Source organism: Meles meles, unplaced genomic scaffold (assembly GCF_922984935.1).
Source record: "Meles meles unplaced genomic scaffold, mMelMel3.1 paternal haplotype, whole genome shotgun sequence".
Taxonomy (NCBI): Eukaryota; Metazoa; Chordata; class Mammalia; order Carnivora; family Mustelidae; genus Meles; species Meles meles.
In genome coordinates, this window is record NW_025721112.1 from 473,080 (window position 1) to 480,012 (window position 6,933).

General features: G+C 41.0%; 1 pseudogene; it reads right to left on the reverse strand.

The window, feature by feature from the left end:
• Positions 1-5,725: 5,725 nt before the first annotated feature.
• Positions 5,726-6,440, reverse strand: LOC123935989 (annotated as a pseudogene).
• Between the last annotated feature and the right edge of the window lie 493 nt (positions 6,441-6,933).

Below are 6,933 nucleotides of genomic sequence, written 5' to 3' on the forward strand. Positions count from 1 at the left end.
GCACCATTTATTGAAGAGGCTGTCTTTTTTCCATTGGACATTCTTTCCTGCTTTGTCGAAGATTAGTTGACCATAGAGTTGAGGGTCGATTTCTGGGCTCTCTATTCTGTTCCATTGATCTATGTGTCTGTTTTTGTGCCATTACCAAGCTGTCTTGATGATGACAGCATTGTAATAGAGCTTGAAGTCCGGAATTGTGATGCCACCTACTTTGGCTTTGTTTTTCAATATTCCTTTGGCTATTAGAGGTCTTTTCTGGTTCCATATAAATTTGAGGATTATTTGATCCATTTCTTTGAAGAAAATGGATGGTATTTTGATAGGGATTGCATTAAATGTGTAGATTGCTTTAGGTAGCATAGACATTTTCACAATATTTATTCTTCCAATCCAGGAGCATGGAACATTTTTCCATTTCTTTGTGTCTTCCTCAATTTCTTTCATGAGTACTTTGTAGTTTTCTGCATATAGATCCTTAGCCTCTTTGGTTAGGTTTATTCCTAGGTATCGTATACTTTTGGGTGCAATTGTAAATGGGATTGACTCCTTAATTTCTATTTCTTCTGTCTTGTTGTTGGTATACAGAAATGCAACTGATTTCTATGCATTGATTTTATATCCTGACACTTTACTTTACTGAATTCCTGTACACGTTCTAGCAGTTTTGGAGTGGAGTCTTTTGGGTTTTCCACATATAGTATCATATCATCTGTGAAGAGTTATAGTTTGACTTCTTCTTTGGCGATTTGGATGCCTTTAATTTCTTTTCGTTGTCTAGTACTATGTTGAATAGCAGTGGTGATAATGGACATCCCTGCCGTGTTCCTGACCTTAACGGAAAAGCTTTCAGTTTTTCTCCATTGAGAATGATATTTGTGGTGGGTTTTACATAGATGGCTTTGATAATATTGAGGTATGTGCCCTCTATCCCTACTGTTTGAAGAGTTTTGATCAGGAAGGGATGCTGTACTTTGTCAAATGCTTTTTCAGCATCTATTGAGAAGATCATATGGTTCTTGTTCTTTCTTTTATTAATGTGTTGTATCACATTGATTGATTTGTGGATGTTGAACCAACCCTGCAGCCCTGGAATAAATCCCACTTGATCGTGGTGAATAATCCTTTAATGTACTGTTGAACCCTATTGGCTAGTATTTTGGCGAGAATTTTTGCGTCTGTGTTCATCAAGGATATTGGTCTGTAGTTCTCTTTTTTGGTGGGATCCTTGTCTGGTTTGGGGATCAAGGTGATGCTGGCCTCATAAAATGAATTTGGAAGTTTTCCTTCCATTTCTATTTTTTGGAACATTTTCAGGAGAGTAGAAATTAGTTCTTCTTTAAATGTTTGGTAGAATTCCCCTGGGAAGCCGTCTGGCCCTGGGCTTTTGTTTGTTTGGAGATTTTTGATGACTGTTTCAATCTCCTTACTGGTTATGGGTCTGTTCAGGTTTTCTATATCTTCCTGGTTCAGTTGTGGTAATTTATATGTCTCTAGGAATGCATCCATTTCTTCCAGATTGTCAAATTTGTGGCGTAGAGTTGTTCATAGTATGTTCTTATAATTGTCTGTATTTCTTTGTTGTTAGTTGTGATCTCTCCTCTTTCATTCATGATTTTATTTATTTGGGTCCTTTCTCTTTTCTTTTTGATGAGTCTGGCCAGGGGTTTATCAATCTTATTGATTCTTTCAAGGAACCAGCTCCTAGTTTCATTGATTTTTTCTATTGTTCTTTTGGTTTCTATTTCATTGATTTCTGCTCTGATCTTTATGATTTCTCTTTTCCTGCTGGGTTTAGGGTTTCTTTCTTGTTCTTTCTCCAGCTCCTTTAGGTGTAGGGATAGGTTGTGTACTTGAGACCTTTCTTGTTTCTTGAGAAAGAATTATACCGCTATATATTTTCCTCTCAGGACTGCCTTTGCTGTGTCCGACAGATTTTGAATCGCTGTGTTTTCATTATCATTTGTTTCCATGAATTTTTTCAATTCTTTTTTTTTAATTTTGTGGTTGATCCATTCATTCTTTAGAAGAATGCTGTTTAGTCTCCATGTATTTGGGTTATTTCCAGCTTTCCTCTTGTGATTGAGTTCTAGCTTTAGAGCATTGTGGTCTGAAAATATGCAGGGAATGATCCTAATCTTTTGATACCATTTGAGACCTTATTTGTGACCCAGGATGTGATCTACTCTGGAGAAGGTTCCATGTGCACTAGAGAAGAATATGTATTCTGTTGCTTTGGGATGAAATGTTCTGAATATATCTGTGATGTCCATCTGGTCCAGTGTGTCATTTAAGGCCTTTATTTCCTTGTTGATCTTTTGCTTGATGATCTGTCCATTTCAGTGAGGGGAGTGTTAAAGTCCCTAACTATTATTGTATTATTATTAATGTGTTTCTTTGATTTTGTTATTAATTGGTTTCTAGAGTTGGCTGCTCCCCCATTAGGGGCATAGATATTTAAAACTCTTAGATCTTCTTGTTGGACAGACCCTTTGAGTATGATATAGTGTCCTTCCTCATCTCTTATTATAGTCTTTGGCTTAAAATCTAATTGATCTGATATAAGGATTGCCACCCCAGCTTTCTTCTGATGCCCATTAGCATGGTAAATTGTTTTCCACCGCCTCACTTTAAATCTGGAGGTGTCTTCCTGTCTAAAATGAGTTTCTTGTAGGCAACATACTGATGGGTTTTGTTTTTTTATCCATTCTGATACCCTGTGTCTTTTGATTGGGGCATTTAGCCCATTAACATTCAGGGTAACTATTGAGAGATATGAATTTAGTGTCATTATTAGCCTGTAAGGTGACTGTTACTGTATATTGTCTCTGTACCTTTCAGATCTACTACTTTTAGGGTCTCTCTTTGCTTAGAGGTCCCCTTTCAATATTTCCTGTAGAGCTGGTTTGGTGTTTTCAAATTCTTTCAGTTTTTCTTTGTCCTTGAAGCTTTTGATCTCACCTTCTATTTTCAATGATAGCCTAGCTGGATAGAGTATTCTTGGCTGCATGTTTTTCTCGTTTAGTGCTCTGAATATATCATGCCAACTCTTTCTGGCCTGCCAGGTCTCTGTGGATAAGTCTGCTGCCAATCTACTATTTTTACCATTTTATGTTACAGACTTCTTTTCCCGGGCTGCTTTCAGGATTTTCTCTTTGTCACTAAGACTTGTAAATTTTACTATTAGGTGACGGGGTGTGGACCTATTCTTGTTGAATTTGAGGGGGGTTCTCTGCATCTCCTGGATTTTGATGCTCATTCCCTTTGCCATATTAGGGAAATTCTCTCCAATAATTTTCTCCAATAGACCTTCTGCTCCCCTCTCTCTTTCTTCTTCTTCTGGAATCCCAATTATTCTAATGTTGTTTCATCTTATGGTGTCACTTATCTCTCGAATTCTCCCCTCATGATCCAGTAGCTGTTTGTCCCTCTTTTGCTCGGCTTCTTTATTCTCTGCCATTTGGTCCTCTATATCACTAATTCTTTCTTCTGCCTCATTTATCCTAGTAGTGAGAGCCTCCATTTTTTATTGTACCTCATTAATAGCTTTTTTTATTTCAACTTGTTTAGATTTTAGTTCTTTAATTTCTCCAGAAAGGGCTTTTATATCTCCAGAGAGGGTTTCTCTAATATCTTCCATGCCTTTTTCGAGCCCGGCTAGAATGTTCAGAATCATCATTCTGAACTCTTGATCTGACATATTAACAATGTCTGTTGATTATGTCCCTAGCCTTCGGTACTGCCTCTTGTTCTTTTGTTTCTGGTGATTTTTTCCGCCTTGTCATTTTGTCCAGATAAGAGGATATGAAGGATCAAATAAAATACTAAAAGGGTGACAAGACCCCAGAAAAATGCGCTGTAACCAAATCAGAAGAGATCCCAAATTGTGGGGGGGCGGAGAGAAAGGGGATAAAAAGAGGTTCAGAAAGAAAAACAAAAAAAATTTAAAAATAATAAAACAAATAAAGAAAAAATATAAAAAAGATAGAAAAAATATATATATTTAGGTAAACTAGTCATAAAACTTTAAAAAAGAAAAGGGTAAAAATTCTAGAAAATTTAGCAGAAGAAGAAAAAAGAAAGAAAAAAAAATTGAAAAAAGAAAAAAAAATAATTAACCACAAGAGTAAAGAATCATGGGGAGAAAGCCATGAGTTCCATGCTTTGCTTTCTCCTCCTCTGGAATTCCGCTGCTGTCTTAGGAATTGGACCTGCTTTTCCTTGATAGATGAACTTCGTCCTGGCTGGATATTTTGTTGATCTTCTGGGGGAGGGGCCTGTTGTAGTGACTTTCAAGTGTCTTTGCCCGAGGCGGAATTGCAGCGCCCTTACCGGGGGCCGGACTAAGTAATCCGCTCGTGTTTGCATTTGGGAGCTTCTGTTCCCTGAACACTTTCCCTAGAGTACCTGGAGGCTGGGAATGAAAATGGTGGCCTCCTAGTCTCCGGCCCGGAGGATCCAAGAGCCCGGGGCCCCACTCCTCAGTGTGCTCCCAGAGGACAGCACCCAATCACTCCCGTATCCCCAGTCTCTAGCCACGCTCCGAGCTCACCCAGCCTGTGACCAGTTCAAGGTAACCCCGAGCTGAGAGTTCAGTCCGCAGCTCTTTCTCTGTAGCTGGCTTTTCCCTTCTAATACCTGCGAGCTCTGTGACACTCTGACACCCCTGATCCTTCTGTGACCCTGCGGGACATGGGGCCACGCTGACCCCACGTGGGCTTTACCCCTGTTTAGCCTCTGGAGCAATGTCCCTCAGTGGAACAGACCTTTAAAAGTCCTGATTTTGTGCTCCTTTCCTCCGCCGCTTGTCGGGAGCTGGCCCTTCCCCCGCGGTCTATCTTCCCGTCATTTTAGATTCACTTCTCCGCCAGTCCTCCCTTTCAGAAAGTGGTTGATTTTCTGTTTCTAGAATTGCTGTTCTTCTTCTCTTAGATTTCCCATTGGATTTGTAGGTGTTTGTAATGTTTAGGTAAGCTATCGAGTTGATCTCCTGCTACCTGATGTAGTCTCAGCCTGATATTCCTGGCCTTTCTTTTCCATACATCTTTATCTTTGGGATAAATACCCAGTAGTGTAATTGCAGCGTCATAGGGAAGCTCTATTTTTAATATTTTAAGGAATCTCCACACTGTTTTGTAAAGTAGCTGCACCAACTTGCATTTCCGCCAACAGTGGAAGAGGGTTCCCCTTTCTCCACATCCTCTCCAACACACGTTGTTTCCTGTCTTGCCAATTTTGCCCATTTTAACTGGTATAAGGTGATATCCCAATGTGTTTTTTTTTTTTTTTCCCACACCAGAAACTGCTTTTTCTATACATCTTGTACAAGGACCACTTCGGAAACAAACAAATTTCCAGTCGATTTTAGTAAACTGCAGGTACCACCACACACGTGACACCAGTTCAGCAGGAGAATTTTCTAATAAACCTTTTCTAACATTAAAACTGCTTCCTTTCGTATCTTCCAAAGTTCTACCCTGAATAGAAGAAGAGAAGCTGGAAGGGCCCGAAGTACCAATCCAAATTGAAACGTTCCCGCTTTATGAGGAGCTGGGACAGGAAAGCAAGTTCTAGCCCCCAAAGAAAGGACTGATGAGCATGAATACGTTGCTCCCCGCTTACAAGGCCTGCATGCCCTTAAAGAGGAACCAGTTCGGCCACAAGGGGTTTTCGCCGTGACTGTGGCTCCCACTGTTTCATGCAGCACAGCACCGCACCTCCCCTACCACTAGCAGTAGTGAGCCACGGCACGGTTGGCCTCGGCCATCTTGTGCATGTCATGCTTCCTCTTGATCACAGTGCCCTGGTTGTGAAAAGCCTCCAGCAGCTCATGCGACATCTCCGGCATCAGCATCTGCCGGTGCTTCTTCCCCTGCACTCCGTGATCATCCACTTCATGGCCAAGAAGTGACGATGCCAGTTTGGAAGTGACACAGGGACCTGGTAGAAATGGCCACCTCTGAGTATGGGCACCAGCCCTATCACAGGCTCACAGTTCTTCAGAGCTTGGTGGAAGATGGTGTAGGGGTTGCGTTCGATGGTTGCCTGTTCCTCAGCAGAAGAAGCATGATACTTCTCAAACTGCTTCCTCTTCACAGATTCCAGAGTCTGTGTCATGAGGGATCTGGCCAGTACTTTGTTTCCTCCTTTCATCATCATGTTGGTGAATTTACTGATCACGGGGTCTTCAAACACAGAGCTTGTTTTCGCTGCTGGGGCAGCTTTGATAAGCTGAGTCTTCCTGAGTTCCTGTTCACACTTCTCCTCAGTCAGCTCCGCGAAGGGCTTGCGGTAATACTCCTTGTCAGCCTGTGGATCCCTGTATTCAGGACTATAGCGGCCCCACCCACCTGGGTTAGACCTGGAAGCCGCGGGACAGCACTCCGCAGGCCCAGCGCCAGGACCAACCACCCTCGAGCAACCTTCCCTGCCGGGGAAGCCATCTTAGCTGTCCTCAATGTGGTTTTGATTTGAATCTCCCTGACGGCTGGCAATGAACTTTTTTTCATGTGTCTTATAGACATTTGTATGTCTCCATTGGAGAAGTATCTGTTCATGTCTTCTGCCCGTTTTTTGACATGATTATCTGTTTTGTGTGTATTGAGTTTGAGAAGTTCTTTATAGATTCAGGATACCAACCTTATGTCTGTACTGTCATTTGCAAATATCTTCTCCCATTCCATGGGTTGTCCTTTGTTTTGTTGACTGTTTTCTTTGCTGTGCAGAAGTTTTTTTTTTTTTCTGCTTAGATAGCAATTTTTTTTAAATCTGTATTTTAATTTATTTATTTTTTCAGCGTAACAGTATTCATTGTTTTTGCACAACACCCAGTGCTCCAGGGCATATTCATTTTTTTTTATTTTTTTTATTTACAACATAACAGTGTTCATTGTTTTGGCATCACACCCAGTGCTCCGTGCAGTACGTGCCCTCCCT